The sequence below is a fragment of the Piliocolobus tephrosceles genome, unplaced genomic scaffold (assembly GCF_002776525.5).
Source record: "Piliocolobus tephrosceles isolate RC106 unplaced genomic scaffold, ASM277652v3 unscaffolded_43, whole genome shotgun sequence".
In the NCBI taxonomy this organism is placed as follows: Eukaryota; Metazoa; Chordata; class Mammalia; order Primates; family Cercopithecidae; genus Piliocolobus; species Piliocolobus tephrosceles.
This window is the reverse complement of record NW_022327642.1, coordinates 828,870-845,505: the sequence shown is the minus strand read 5'-3', so window position 1 is coordinate 845,505 and position 16,636 is coordinate 828,870.

The window sequence follows — 16,636 nt, the reverse complement described above, 5'->3', positions numbered from 1 at the left end:
GAGTACCATGTCTGCTTATGAAAGTATGCTTCTTACAGTGCAATATTAATCATTAATAATTATAGAGTAAATATTCAATGCTAAGCACTAACTAAAGGCCTTGTGTAGATTAATCACATGTAGTCATAACAACACTAATGTACTTCACTTTTGCCATCATTTAAAAAAAAAGAAACAGGTTTAGGAACTAGGAAATTCAGAGCCATCATGGAAAAACTGAACAGCTCTTCGGTTTTTTTCTTTTTCTTTTTCTTTTTTTCTTTTTTGGTAGAATAAACCTGATTCTCTAGTCTAGCTAGTAGGATGAAAGGAAGGAAAAAAAAAAAGAAAGAAAAAAATATTATCTTCCTACTATTGTTTGTCAGGCAGTGAGGGGCAGTGGGAGTGAAGTTTATTTAGGCCAGCCATTTTTAGTTTTCTTAATCTGGTTCCAAAAGCCTGATTGTTAGTGGAATTTTTAGATTCTTACTATAGGTTGTGACCATTAGCTTTTTATGGTGCTTTTGGTTTTTATCTTTTTCTGTGTCCTCACAGGAGAGCATCCACTGGGTTACTAGCCTGCCAGATTTTCTATATATATCATGTGTAATATGTATACATGCACATATACACCCATACACGCATGTACATGTAAAATATACACACATGTGTACACATATATAACACCTTTCCCACATTGTGAATCAAAATGCTCTAGTGGTTTTGCAACCATTTGGAGGAGCACCAAGAGTGGTCTCACATTGGATCCTGCTGCTTGGTCAAAGGGATTACAAAGAGATTCCTCTGTATACAAAAAGACTTGTAACACATTGCCAGTACAAATGAGATTGGACTATATTCTAAATATACTTAGATTTCATATAATTCATAGACAAAGGATTTTATTTTCTTTGACCAATTCTTTTAGTTTTATTTTTTAAAAAATGCAAAAGCAATGGGAAATGCATCACCAGGCCCTTTAGCGATGCATAGCAGATGGGAATTTGAAGCTTTGAGGAATGGAGGAGGATAAAGCCGCCCCTTCCTAGTAGTAGACCTTTTATTTCAGGATAGACAGTGATCCAGGTTTAAAAATGACTTGTGGGTGATATATATAGGAAGTACAATATGTTCCAATTTGACAACAGGAACAGTACTTTTTTGGAAGAAAATATAAATGCAGAGATTTGCTCATGTTCAATCATATATATATTTTAAAAGACAGATTCAGTGGTATAGTGATATATTATTTCATCAACAGATGATTTGGGTAAGGGCTTCCTGACTCAATATTCAGCAGAAACCAACTGTCAGTTGAGCCAAGCAAGTGATTTAATGCATGATTTTTTTCCACTGAATTTCCCGCCTGCTTGAATAACTTAATGCTTTGTTTCAGCAATAGTTAAAATATCAAAACAATGGATCTGTTTGGTGGAACAATTGAGTAAATAAAAGAGTACAGCCACTCATGGAGTGGGGTACGGATGAAGGCTACATGGCATTCTCAGAGTTGAGCCTCTGATACTCTAAGCTGTTTATTTAACCTGAATGTTGCTCCTTGCTTAATTGATAGATCGGTGAATTGGGGTCAAGCATGCCAGTGATTCTCAAGCCTGGCTGAATATAAATACCACCTGGGAACCCTTCCAGAGTCCCCACCCAGAAAATTTCACCAGTATCTCTGTGTTGGGGTCATCTGAGTAAAGAATATTTCTAAAAGACACCCCCTGCCCAAGGTGATCGTAACAAAACCACCTGGTTTGAGATCCATTGGAACAGCACATACCTCAGGTCCAGTTCAAGGCAGAGTTTGGTTGCTGAAAGTAGCCTTTACTTAAGCCACATTTTCTTTTCTTTTTTTTTCTTTTTTTTTTGTATTTCAAAATAATTTCTTATGTTTTCTTGCTTATCAGGTTTGAAAAATGTGAAAGGGGGCTTCCCAAACACTCTGTCTTGTGGAATCATGGTAATTAACATATAAGCTCCTTTCTTCATTATCACAATGAGGATATAACCTTCTGAAAGACATATATCCTTGTTTATATCTAGATAAATGCTTGCCCAGATCTTGGCATTAATATGATAAAGTTAAGCTTCTACTCTCTTAATAGGATTTAGAATGAAATGGAGAGATTAATATCACAACTGAGGTAGAAAGCAGAATTGACCTTTTATATTAAATGAAGGATAATCTAAAGAAGTTGTTCTATCTTAAAACAAGTAAAATACTTGATTATCCAACAAAAAACTTTTCTTGAATCAGACTTTTACCAAGTGGATATTTAGTGTATATTTTTATATGAATATTTTATCCTATTTCTAAAATAAAGGGTCATTAAAAGAAGTCTAGAATGCCCATTGTTAAATCTACACAGCAGGGCCTAGACTCCTGATTCAAAGAAATTAAGTTTATATCCACCATAAGCCAGATCTTTTTCTCTCTTTGAACTCTGGATTCTGTGTTGTGCTGTTCCCACTGACACTATAAATTAGAGGATAAAATGGTGCGTTTCCACTCTGCTTCCCATAAAGATGTATTCTTAGCTGAGCTTAGGTGAGAAATTTGAATGTTTCAGAAAACCAGATTGCTTTCTTTCCTGCCTTGGGGACCAAACTGCCACAACACAGGATCGTATATCATTCCAAAAAATTTATACTTGCTTACAGTATTCAATTTTGTTTTAGCCTTTTATTTCTTCTCAACAGATTTTTCACAGCCACAATACTGGAGGCTGTTTCTGAAAACTGCTAATTTTTAAAAATAGACCAGTCAACCAAATTAGCAGGATGACTGAGGGAGAACTTTATTAGGCAGCGAGCAGCCGTAAGGTCTCAATAAATCTTTGTAGTCATCTGAAAAAATGAAAAGCTAGGAGAAATGAGGGGGATGGGGCATGATTAGTTCAGATTTATTCTAACAACCAAGAAAAAGCACATGTATGATTTTTGTATAAGTCCCTTTGAAATTTGATTTCCACAGACTAAACTTTTTCTTGCCTGAGGGACACAATATTTTCTGTGATAACATAGATTTAGGAATGAGATGTCCTATCTATTTAAGAGGTATTTATTTTAAAATATTTATCAGGACTGGCCTGGGCTTTTCTGATCTGTAAGCTTTCTAGGCTGGGTACAGTGGCTCACACCTGTAATCCCAGCACCTTGGGAGACTGAGGCAGGCAGATTATTTGAGGTCAAGAGTTCGAGATCAGCCTGGCCAACATGGTGACGCCCCATCTCTACTAAAAATACAAAAATAAGCTGGGCATGGTGGTGCATGCCTGTAGTCCCAGCTACCTGGGAGGCTAAGGCAGAAGAACTGCTTGAACCTGGGAGGCAGAGGTTGCAGTGAGCTGAGATCGCACCACTGCACTCCAACCTGGGCAACAGGGCAAGACTCTGCCTCAAACGAAAAACAAGGCCTTCTAAATACCTGCATCATATATAACTCATTATAATTATTTTTATTGTACCTGCTTCTTTTTTTTTTTTTTTTTTTTTTTTTTTTTTGCTAGTCTATGAGTCCCTCCAGGGAGGGTTTATTTCTTTCCCTTGTATCTTGCATATGATAAGTACTTGATAAACATTCAGTCAGTTGAAATGAGGGTTGTATTTTTATTTGAAAGCATAATTTTCCTTATTTTAAAAGATGTGGCTGTCTTTTCTGATTGTGAGAGCAATACACTGGGTCAGGCATATAGTAGGCACTCAGTAAATGTTTACTGAATTGAACTGATTGTTTGCCAAGGAACTTTATCATTGGATCAATACACATTTACTTGTTAAACCAGCTTTTACAAAAAACATATATGTAATACTATGAAAGTCAATTGCAGGAGACTAATCTTATCTGGAGTGTCAAGGGAGATTGCTATGAAGAAGTGATTTTTGAGCTATGTAAAAATGAGTAAGTAAGGGTGGTGGCAATGGAGCTATGTGTGTGTGAGTAGGGGTGCCCTTGAAGTAGGGGCAAAAATATGTGCAAAGGCTCTGAGGTAGATGCAGGGTTGGCATATTAAACAGCTGACTAAAGGCCAATGTAGCTGGAGAATGAAGTGGGGCAGAATGGTTTTAAGAAATAAACAGGTTAGTAATAATATTACCTTTTCAAAATTCTCTCTGGCTGTTATATATGTATTAAAAAAAGAGATCTAAGAGAAAATATAGGCAGGTTAGAGAGAACATTATTGATACTATTGAAGCAATGTTGGCAAGAGAAGATAGATGGCAGCTTGTACTTGGGTGTCATAATGGTAGAAATGTGGAGAAACAGTTACTCAAATACCTCTGGAGGTAAAATATATCAACATGGCTTGCTAGTGGATTGGATAAAGGGTGAAAGAAACAAAGATGTTCAAAACGACTTCTAGGTTTCTGATTTTCTAAACGGATGGATGGCTGTCCCTTTAAGAATGGAACAAGCAAGGAAGGTAGGGGTGTAGTATTGTGTAGCTTTGGACTTAACTGAATTTGATGTGCTTCTGAACATCTGTGACAATACCTAGAAGACAAAGAATATATTCCTCTGAAGGTCAGGAGAGAACTGGACTGGAGATATAATCATGGGTCACTGGCATGAATGACAGGTTTTGACCTAATGCCATTCACCAAATTAGTTGGTCTGGACAAGACTACAGAATGAAAAGGAAAGGAGAGCCCAGACTGAGCCAGAAGATCCCAACATTCAACAGAAAAGCAGAGAAAAATGGGCAAGCAAAGGCCTTGTTAAAATGGGTGCAGAGAGTTAGGAGCAGAACAAAAATTTACTTTGGTATAGAAAAAAAAAAAAAAAACAGTGTTTCAAGAAGGAAGTTGTGGTAAAGTAGGCAGAAGACCCAAAAAACTTTTATTGGATTTAATAATGCTGGGATAAGGAGTGGATAGTGCAGATGCAGGTGGGGGTATGACAGCAAGACTTTAAGAAAGCTGCTTTGAAGAGCTCCCTGTAACTGTATTTCTTTGTCTCCCATATAAAATTGAAAGCTTTTATAAGAACTTCTTTTTTTTTGGTATTGTTTTTGTTTTTGTTCAGGCCAGGTCATCTTCAGAATGAAGGGAATAATAGAGACTTGGAATTTTGTAGAGAATAGAGCAAGCTTGAAATAATCTTTTCAGAGGGTAGGAGAGATAAAACATAGTATGATTACATGGCAATGTTGACAGTCCAGTCAAAGCTAACAAATATAAAGTAGTTGTCGCAGGAGTAGTTTAATGTACATTGTTATTGCTACTAGCTAAGCTAAGCTGCACTGACACAGGTCAGAAAACACAGATAGTTGACTTCATTGGGGGTTGATGATTTTTTTGATTGGAATACCAGAATTAATGGGGCAAAGGAAATTGGGATATTGACATGTAATTATTGACATAATGATCCATGTAATCTAAGCTGGTTAAGAAGAGAAAAGAAGGCAGAAGGGAAGGGTGAGAGAAGCTAATGAATCAGGAGAGGACTATGATGGTAGTAGGAAGGCACCAGATGACATGATGAAATAGAAGAATAATTAAATGTGGATGCTTCAACAATCAAACTAAGGGATGAAGAGAGGCTGATGACAATGGAATCAAGGAAAAAGTGGTGACAATAAAATGAAAGAATGATCATATGGGGAAGGGTACTTCAAGAATCAAAGTTGTGCTACAAAGTAAAATGCAAAATTAGTGATTTGGGGAGATGACATGATTTTTGATAAGTACAGAGCATGGTTGTGAGACTTCCTGAAATGCAGCAGAGAAGCTTATGAGAGAGAAGATCAAAACATGATACAAGGTTCTAGTAATTACAGTATCATAAGACCATTCAGTTAAACATGCACCAACAATTACGTAAGGAATTGCATTGCAGAGGAAAACCGAAATATGTATAATCAATAAATGTTAATTAAATGATCCATAATAACAAAATAGTCAAATCGGAGTAATGGTAATTGGACAATTGGTAATTATTTTTTGCCTGTTGACTGAAAATTTTCTGGAACAATCTCAAATGGCTTTTGATCCAGGTGAAAAGTAGGATAATCAATTTAAACTCTTTTCAAATATAGAGTACCATAAATTTTCTGCCTCTGGAACCACACTCTCTATATAAATTAACTATTATAATGCGTCTTTCTTGTTACTGCTAGTTTTAAAGTACGGCACAATTATACCATTCTCAAAGTGAAATAAAAAGCATCAATAACGATAGTGAGAAGAAATTATCCATAAGTAGAAGGTTTCATTTGTATATTCTGTTTTCTTTTTCTAACACTAGAGACTTATAACCTCATCATCAGACTTAATATAAGAGGAAAAAAATGAACTTCAGTTTAATAGATTAACTTACTGTACATGTTCTGAAAAAAAAAAAAAAAAAAAAAAAGAAAATTGCCTTAGGAAATATCTGAAACATAATCAATTGGTTTAAGGACTAAAACATTGTTATACATGCTAAGGCCATAAAAGCATCTCAGAAACACTGATTCATCTAAGCCTTCCATAGAAAAAATAATCCCTAGTAAGCCAATGTTAATCAGCTAACAAGAAACATTTATTTAAAATATGCAGATAGGAAGGTGTGTACTAACAAGCAGTAACAAAAATTTCTCTTTTCCATTCAACTACAAAATCTTTTTTTGGTGTTTTTTTTATAAACTGTAGTACAATGCTGCTTTAGAATTTAAGGACAATTTGCATGAAAAGGGATTAATTTGTTACTAAGTTATAATAAAAAATATATAATCTGGTTGTTTACATGTGTTATACTGAAAAGTTTGATTATTATTTCTCTAGATTTATGTGTATACATAAGTATGTATGTGTATGTACATATATTTTGAACACAAATATTGATATTATATATCAAAAATTAGAAAAATTAACCACACATTTTTTTCCCAATAATATACAAAGGTAGACATAGGTGAAAAAATTAACCCAGAAGAAATTATAGTTTAGTTAGTATTCGATGACTCAGCTGAAAAATAATTTTAGTTGAAAAATAATTTATCTAAATGAAATATTAATGTTTGGTGCTGTAGATAATCTAACCATAGTCTTCAGTAATTCTTGAACATTTTATTATGCTAAAATAGTACCTTATAATTTCAATGGATTGCTTAATGGATTTCTATTAATTAGCCACTATCAATTACATCAATGTTATGAATACTGAATCTTCTTTTAAATATCTTACTTTTTAAATAAACATTCTTCATAATTACAGTATTGGGAAGGTGGTGCTAGTAGTCACAGTATCTACTCAACACATATAATATCAAACTTCTACTGCAGGCAATTGCCACATTTTCATTAGTTAAGATTTCAAGAAAAGTAACTAAAAGCTGAGAATTTGTGTTTAAAATGTGAACACAAGAACAAGTGATCTGGAGTAAAGTGATCTGCCAGTAAGGGAGTGCTGGCAAAGCTTCCTGGAAGCTGTAGACTTTAAAGGGCTGCTGCTTTAGCGTGGCCTAAAAAATCTTAAAATGGAAGCACTAGGAGTTTGGGCTGGTGTTCCAGAATAACATTCTACCAGAAAGCAAAACTGATGAAATTTCCTGAGAAAATTAACAGCTCCCAAACTGTGTGGAGAAAGCATTCTGGAATATATTTCAAACACTACAGCTTCAGGGAACGTGTAGCCTTACTAAAAGATAGTAATAACAAAAATGCTTGATGACCACACAGGATGGGAAGCTCAGGGTTAGAGGAAAGTCAACCAGACAATTATTTTCAGGCTTAAAGGAAAAAAAGCGGAAACAGAAAAGGAAAATATATGGAGGAACAGGAGGACTGATGCAATACAAATACTAAATGTACATTTTTTTAAAGAAGTAAGAAAGGTGGAAATAATGAATTTGAATCCAAATACAAAAGTAAAGTCTTGGAAGCAGATTAATTGCCAGTTTCATAAAGTGTAGTGATATTCTTAAGCTCTATGCAATACATGTGAAAAGGGAATGGCACAAGACCTTTACAATGCACGAACAGAACTGAGACTAACTCAAGAGTAAGACTGAGAATAAACCAACCATAAGACAACCATTCTGAATTTTCAAGACAGGAACCTGTGTGAAGCTTATATTAATGCAATGACTCTGAATTTATTTTTTATTTGTTTGATTTAAATATGTAACTTCTCAGCGACTCAATTATAAAGTTAGTTATACTCCAATTAAACTATTATAAATCAGTCCCTTTTTTATTTATGAGAGAATTGAACAATCCTAGTGAAGTCTTCTTTTTAAGATACTTTTGGACCAGATGGAACATAAGTAAAAAGTAAAATGTAGTACAATATTGTTTGAAGTGAATATATATTAATGAAAGCTTACATATCTGACCATCTGGTTGCTAGATGGTGCTTAGCCAGGGATAAATACATTCTTGGAAGATGCATATACATATACATCTTGAAAGATGCAATTAGGTACATGAGTTACAAAAGTCCTATCTAGGTAAACTGAGGGGAAACCCATGTAGTGAAAAGAGTTAAGACTCACAAGGCCCACGCACTGATTAGTCTTTCCACAATATTAAAAAATGTGCTATATTTCCAATGCTCAATTTCTTCATCTATAAAATAATAAGTAACATAGCTTACACATTACATGATGCTCAAGAATGTACTGTGAAAGTTGTGGAGTAAAAAACAAATATTACTTGTTATGTTCTTCCTAGCATATTTTCATATACTTTCTGTGTATTGGTACTCATCCTTCCTCTTCTTACAAAGTTTTAAAATTATGTATTTCCTTATATTTCCCCCACATATACGCATAGTCACTCAAAGCGTAGATCTGAGTACCCTGAAATCAGGCTCTCATTATCTATTTTCCAATTAATTTTCCTAACTTGATAGAAAACTATGATTATAAAGGAAATATTTCTTCTTTTAGACTTTTGTATCATTGTTAAATGTGAACTGAAATGTATTGAGGCCACCAAAATCTGGATCTGAAGTAAAGCTCTAGGAAAAAGTCATGGCAAAAGAATAGGTTGAACTAGTGACCAGGTATCAAACAAAGTAAAAATTCAAAAAAATATGAAATTTCCTCATAGAGTTTATATAACGATCTTTAAGGACAATGGACAACTGAAAATTTAAATTAAAAATCACCACTTATGGTAGCATCTAAAAACATGAAATGTATAGAGATAAATTATTAAAATGCTCAAGATTTTTACACTGAAAAAGACAGAACATTGCTGTAAGAATGTAAAGAAGACTTTTGCACATTGATTTTGTCTCCTGAGACTGCTGAAATTGCTTATCAGCTTAAGGAGATTTTGGGCTGAGACGATGGGGTTTCTAAATATACAATCATGTCTTCTGCAAACAGGGACAATTTGACTTCCTCTTTTTCTAACTTGGAACCAACCCAAATGTCCATCAGTGATAATCTGGATTAAGAAAATGTGGCGCATATATACCATGGAATACTATGCAGCCATAAAAAAGGATGAGTTCATGTCCTTTGTAGGGACATGGATAAAGCTGGAAACCATCATTCTGAGCAAACTATCGCAAGGACAGAAAATCAAACACCACATGTTCTCACTCGTAGGTGGGAATTGAACAATGAGAACACTTGGACTCAGGAAGGGGAACATCACACACTGGGGCCTGTCATGAGGTGGGGGGTAGGGGAAAGGGATAGCATTAGGAGACATACGACGAGTTAATGGGTGCAGCACACCAACATGGCACATGTATACATATGTAACAAACATGCACATTGTGCACACGTACCCTAGAACTTAAAGTATAATTTTAAAAAAAGAATGTAAAGAAGACATAAATAAATGTAGAGACATATCATCTTCATGGATTAGAAGACATACTATTGTGAAGATACTACTATTGATGATCTACATATTTAATAAAAACTCAATTAAAATTTTAGCATATTTTTATAGAAATTGGCAAACTGATTCTAAAATTTACATGGACCCAAAGAACCTATAATAGTCAAAAAAGAATTTTAAACAATGAGAACATAATTAGAGAAATTACACTATTTCATTTAAAGACATAACATAATGCTACATTATAAAAATAGTGTGATGTTGTCATAAAGACAGGCATATAGACTGATGGAAGGCAATACAGAGTTTGAAAATTGACCAATACACATTTGGTCAGTTGATTTTCAACAAATGGCAAATGTATACTCAATAAGAAAAGATGATGATCTTTTCAACAATTGTCACTACAATAGTTGGATGTAACACCAATGTGCAAAAAGTAATAATAATAAACCTTGACTTTTTATCTCATATCACATAAAAATAACTATAAATGAAGTATAAAGTTAAACATAAGAGTCAAGACCAAAAAATTATGAAAAACATAGATTTATGTGACTTTAGGTCAGGCAAACACTTTCAAAATAAGACTAAAAAGCAAAAACTTTGAAACAAAAAATGATAAACCATAGTTGATCAAAATTTTTAAATTTTGTCTTAGGAAGACTTTGTTAAGAAGATGAAAAGTAAGCCACAGACGGAGAAAATATTTGCAGAACATGTATTAGATAAAAAACCTGTACTATAGAGTACATGAAGAACTCCTACAACAGAATACTTATAAGGCAAACAACCCAATCAAATAAATGGTCAAAAGATTAAACATCATTTTCACCAAAAAAAAAAAAAAAAAAGGCCAAAAAACATGAAAAGATGCTTACAGTTTTTAATAATTAGATAAATGCACATTAAAACCACAATGAAAGATCACTACACATCCTTTAGACTCAAATTACAAAAGCTGACAACAGCAAATTTGGGCAAGGATGTTACAGCAACTAGACTCTCACACGTTGGCAGAAATGCAAAATGTGGCAAAAAATTTGGGAAAGTGGTTTGGCACCTTCTTATAGAGTTAAACATTTGTATATTATCTAGCAATCCCAAACAGATATTTTATGAAGAAAAACATCAATATGTCCACAAAAATGTGTTTACCAATGTTCATAGAACCATAGTATATAACGTAATAGCCAAATGATCATCAGCTAGTGAAATGATAAACAATTTGAGGTGAATATTATTTTGTAACTTTTTTTCATATGAAGGAATAGGGGCATATAGTGGTTAAATATCTTTTCTAAAGTTTTTTACCAAGAAAAGGACGATGCTATAAAACCAACTAAGATCTCTCTGACACCAACGCCTTGTTCCACTATGCCATATCATTTCCCAGCAGCATTCTGTTTTCCAAATTGGAATAATAAAGACCATGTTTCCTTGGTCTTTATTAAAATATGTAGCAATGACCCTGAGACTTACACAGAAAGAGCAGCATGTGCATTTGCTCTTAGCGTGACCTCCCAGCCTTCCTCCCTCTTAAGAAACATGTACAGAGTAATACTTGACATATCGCGGTCTCTTTTTTTCTAATACTTTTTTCTCTTTAAGGTATTTTTGTGCTCATATCATGTAATTTAAATAATCTACATATTGCATATTCAAGTCACTGTGTTTGGTAGACAGTGGTCTTCAAATATGGAATTATTTGAAGAAACGAATCTATATAATAACGTCAAGAAGCGGAGAAAAACAGTACTCTGTATCTGATTCTGTCCCTCAATAAGTAAGAACATTGGATTCTGTGTGTATGTGTGTGTGTGTGCACATGTGTGTGTGTCTGTTGGGGGGCAGGGGAGTGTTGGTCACAATGACTCCTGAGGGAACAATGGAAGTCCCACTTTGAATTGAACATTAATAAAGCACACAACAACTTCTAAAACACCATTTGCATAATTCGAGTCTTAAACTTTTTGTTGTATATTTCTTTTTCTCAGATCATACCCTTGGTGATCCTTCTGTCTTCAGTATATAGTCTGTGTCAGCATTCTCATTATTTCTCCGGTCTCTACATGTTATATGTTGTGGTATAGCAGTGACTTACCAATCTTTACCTCTAGCTATAATAAGATCTTGCTCCTTGGCCGGGAGCAGTGGCTCACACCTGTAATCCCAGCACTTCGGGGGACCGAGGCAGGTGGATCACGAGGTCAGGAGATCCAGACCATCTGGCTAACACCGTGAAACCCCGTCTCTACCAAAAACTACAAATAATTAGCTGGGCGTGGTGGCGGGCGCCTGTAGTCCCAGCTACTTGGGATGCTGAGGCAGGAGAAAGGCGTGAATCCGGTAGGCGGAGCTTGCAGTGAGCAGAGATAGCGCCACTGCACTCCAGCCTTGGGCGACAGAGCGAGACTCCATCTCGGGGATAAAAAAAAAAAAAGATCTTCCTCCATGGCTCCAGATATATGTCTGTATTATCTTTTAGGTAGATCCCCCTGTATATACCATTAAGACCTCAAACTCGAAAGGACAACAATTTAGTCTTACTGTTTGTCTTCCTGCACTGTTCCTAACAAAGTTTCAAAGTTTCAACTTTTTTGAAAAAAAGTCATTAAATTGTATGACCTGAATTCTCCCCATGTCTATCCAGGGCAGTAACTATTGGAAACACACCATAAAAGACTGATATTTTGTTGCTCCTTCTAAACCAGCAGAAGAGATTCGCTAAAATCACAAGCTTCACTGAATATTAATGCAGTGAAAGAAAATTCCATATGATTGAGAGTTTACATCTTTTATGTTGTACAAACTAGGTTGACTTTGAGATTACTAGAAGAAAAAAGTGTGTATTTTAAATATACCACTTTGAATTTTATTTGAAATAATGATCCTTTTGAGGGGAAAATTTTTTTCAAGAAGTAAAAGTAAATTGTGTCGATTATATTTAACTGTTGGTGGGCCATAGTTATTCACCAGATACCATATACCTCTCTAGCTTCCCTGGGGAAAAATATATATTACATTAAAATATTTGTTTGTGATGACAACTGAATTTGAAAGTAGTTCCTTTATACCACCTTCATAAGACAAATGTACCTTTCTGAAAACACATAACTGAGAAATGAAAGCTACAAACAAATGAATTTTCCTTTTTTTAAAAAATCACTAACCAATACCTACTATACCATGACAGAAACCAATAAACACTCAATGCAATTTATAGTTTCACTAGCATATGGAATTTTCCCAGGAACTTTCCTGATGTCTAAACCAATACCACAAAATGTATTGAATACTCCTACCTTCATTCTACACTTAATATCTGTCATGATTCTGCCTTTAGAAAGACAAATTAGTCATATGATGACAAGTAGTTCAGTAACCACCTGACAAACAAGAAGGTTTTTAAAAATATCTGTTCTCTTAATTTTGATTTTGATATGACATCTATAGTTATACATTTTGCAGACAAAACCTTATAACTGTGTGCATGTGAACAATATCTTTTAGTGCTTATTTACCCATTTTTACTTGAAACATTTATGGAAATATACATGGAAATGTGTTATTTCTCTAACATCATGTAAAAATTATGTTGTATTTTAAACAAGTCATCAGAATAAGACATGATCTTTCACTAAGATGTGTTTTCCATAACTCTTTCTTGTTTCTAAACCTCAGTTGTATCAGTATCAATTCCCACTATTCAGTCCACCTGGACCTGTGGCACTATCAGTCACTCTTGAAGAAATGTCAGGAGAAGACATTATAAACTCAAGTGGGATTCACCATGTTAGGTATCAGCAGTGACAGGCTTTGTAAAGTTGGCTTGAACTAGCACGTGGTAAATGTTAGCTTTAAAATTGAAAATGACGAATGATGGACTGGACTTAATTTAACACAACCTTTATTACTTGCATTGGCTTTTAAAAGACTAAACCTATACTGGACATTTTTAATTCTGGCCTCTTTGAAAAAATATAGATCTTTCGCTTCCTTAAGATAATTCATAAAATATAAATGGAAGTACTTAAATCACAAATCTGACAATTTTTCTTCATTATCTTGTTAACTTCAAATAAACAACAGCATCCAGATTTTGTTAAATTCATTCCCAAAGGAATTTTCTATAGAGTCAAATGTGACTTTGGAGTGACCAAATCTACTTGTGTATAGTAATTATACTATATTATATATTATCTATCTTTACATATATAAAATGAAGTGCCTGATTTTATCTGCAATGCCCATTATGATACGGGGTATTTGTTACTTGCTCCATCAATATTTGTGAAAGAGAAGAAAGGGAAGGAAGGAGGAGGAGCTAGCAAGGAGAAAAAAATTCACAAAGGTCCCTGAAAAAAAATCAATGCTAATAATAGAGAATCCTAGAATTTTCATCCTCTATCACACACATCAAAAATCAATCTAAGAAAGGTTAGGAGTAACACAGGTTATTACTGTTCAAGCTGGGTTTAGAACCCTTGCCCAAATCACAGGTTCATGCCCTGATAGAAGTTTGCCTTCCATGGGTATCAAGACTAACAGGAAACAAACACTTCCCTGGCTTAATGTATCTGTGTAGTTTTTCTTTCTTTTTTCCCCACAAAGTCTATGAATTTTTCTCATTTTCCTTGCTTTACAGTATTTCCTCATCTTTTAAACATGTTTAGATCATCCAACAAGCTATAAACAGCTTTTGTAAAAATAAAGAAATGTGACATTAAGAGATGTCACAAATGTAGAGATGTTCAGAATATGCTGTATTCAACCAGTAATGCTGCAAATGTTGGAAAAAATGACATGTACTAATGAAACCTATGGCACTAATGAGAGGGTCTGGTGTCACACAGTATCATAAAATCCTCCCCAAGGTACATTACTAAACCATGTTGATAATGTCATTTTTAGTAAATTCAGGAGTGACTCATTCCTGGCTGACAGGTAAGTACAGATACTGTTAAGTAACCTCTAAAGCTCTGTCAGTAAACTTTTCAGAAAATAAAACAGAATGTCATTATTAGGAAAACAAAAAAGCTCAAACTCTCTAGTTTTTTTGTCTTAATACATTGAAATTTTATGTATGGTTTCTGCTGAAATGTTAATTTCCTAGTGTAGTTTTAATGAATATGCTTTACAGAAAAAAAAAATCATGTCTGTATTGTCACAACAAAAATCCTGAAAATGGTTTATTTTCTTCCCGTTAGTCTCAGTGACGTGCAAAAATACCTTGAGATTCTTTTAAAAGATCTTGATATTTTATTTGTTTATATGCAGAAGAAAAATTAAATATCTATTTCGCTAAACAGAAAAAACATTTTAAAATGTCACTCTGATCAATAAAATTAAGAATTGTGTTGTTATATAGTTATATAAATGTATTTTCATCCCCATAATTATTTATTTGCATTTCATCTTGTTTTAATTAAAATAAAATTTTGAATGTGAAATTGTTTTCAATTATAAGTCTTATATTTAAAAAAAAAATCACCGAGTGTGGTGGCTCATGCCTGTAATCCCAGCACTTTGGGAGGCCCAGGCAGGTGGATCATTTGAGGTCAGACGTTTGAGACCAGCCTGACCTCATGATGAAACCCCGTCTCTCTTAAAAATACTAAATAAATAAATAAATAAGCTGGGCTTGGGGGCCATTGCCTGTAATTCAAGCTACCAGGAGGCTGAGGCAGGAGAACTGCTTGAACATGGGAGGCAGAGGTTGCAGTGAGCCAAGATTGTATCACTTTAACCCAGGCTGGGTGACAGAGGGAGACTCTGTCTCTCCAAAAAAAAAAAAAAAAAAAAAAAATCATGAATAATAAGGTGATTTGACTAAATTTCTGGGCCAATCTGTAGCTGCAATCTCTTCGGACATCTTCTTAGCTGACAGAGGGAGAAGAGTAGGCTCCACGGTCACAAATTCTCTCTTCTAGGAACTTGGAATTGGGATTAAGATATTATAATTTGGTTTGGGTTAATCCCTGGAAGGGAGAATTTGTCAACTCTTGGGATCTTCAGAGCTTTGGCTAAGTTATCTTTACATATGGACAATGCATGACGGAAAGCCAGACTGTGGAAAGTGACGTTTAAAGTTCAAAACATATTGTTATGTAAGTTCAGTATCTTCTGTATTTCCGGTTATGCTTCCCAAATTTACTTATTACACATTGGTCCCATTATACATCCTTGGCTTAAAGGATTGAATATCTATTCTGTCACTCAACAGTAATGATATAAGGAGATTTTAAAAAAAGATGTTTAATCTTCATTAAGATTATAACCTTATCTACTGCAAGCTCCTTTGGTCTAATCATCTATTCAAAATATGTAGATTATGTAAGCAAACTATGTCAAAAATATAATATAAAATTTAAAAAAAAGTTTGCAGGTTCATTTTAAGTCCCTGGGAACATTTAAAAAAGTACACTGGAATTTATTATCAAAGTTCCTCCTGTAAGAAACAAAACGAATCATCTTTAGAGGGAAATGAAAAATTTCACTCTCAGGTACAGAAACATGTGACTAATAATCTTAAAATAGCAACTAGCTTGGCAATAACCAAAGAAAGAAACTACTGCAACATTAATCCACACAGTGTAACTCACTTGATACTGCCTCCTTCAATATCTCTCACATCTTAAGAGAATATCCACTATCGCCTGCTCCAATTGAGAAAAAAAAAAGTTAAAAAAATTAAAAACAACAACTCTTAGGTCAGAAAATAAATGTTTATCGTTTTCAAAAGCTGGAATGCACTGGGTTACTACAATCACTCTGTGGTGCTTCCTGTTCCTTGTTTTCTTAGCATCCTTTTTTGTGGGGGAAGGGATGCACACGGGAAGCTTCCTTAATTTAGTTCCTTTCATCT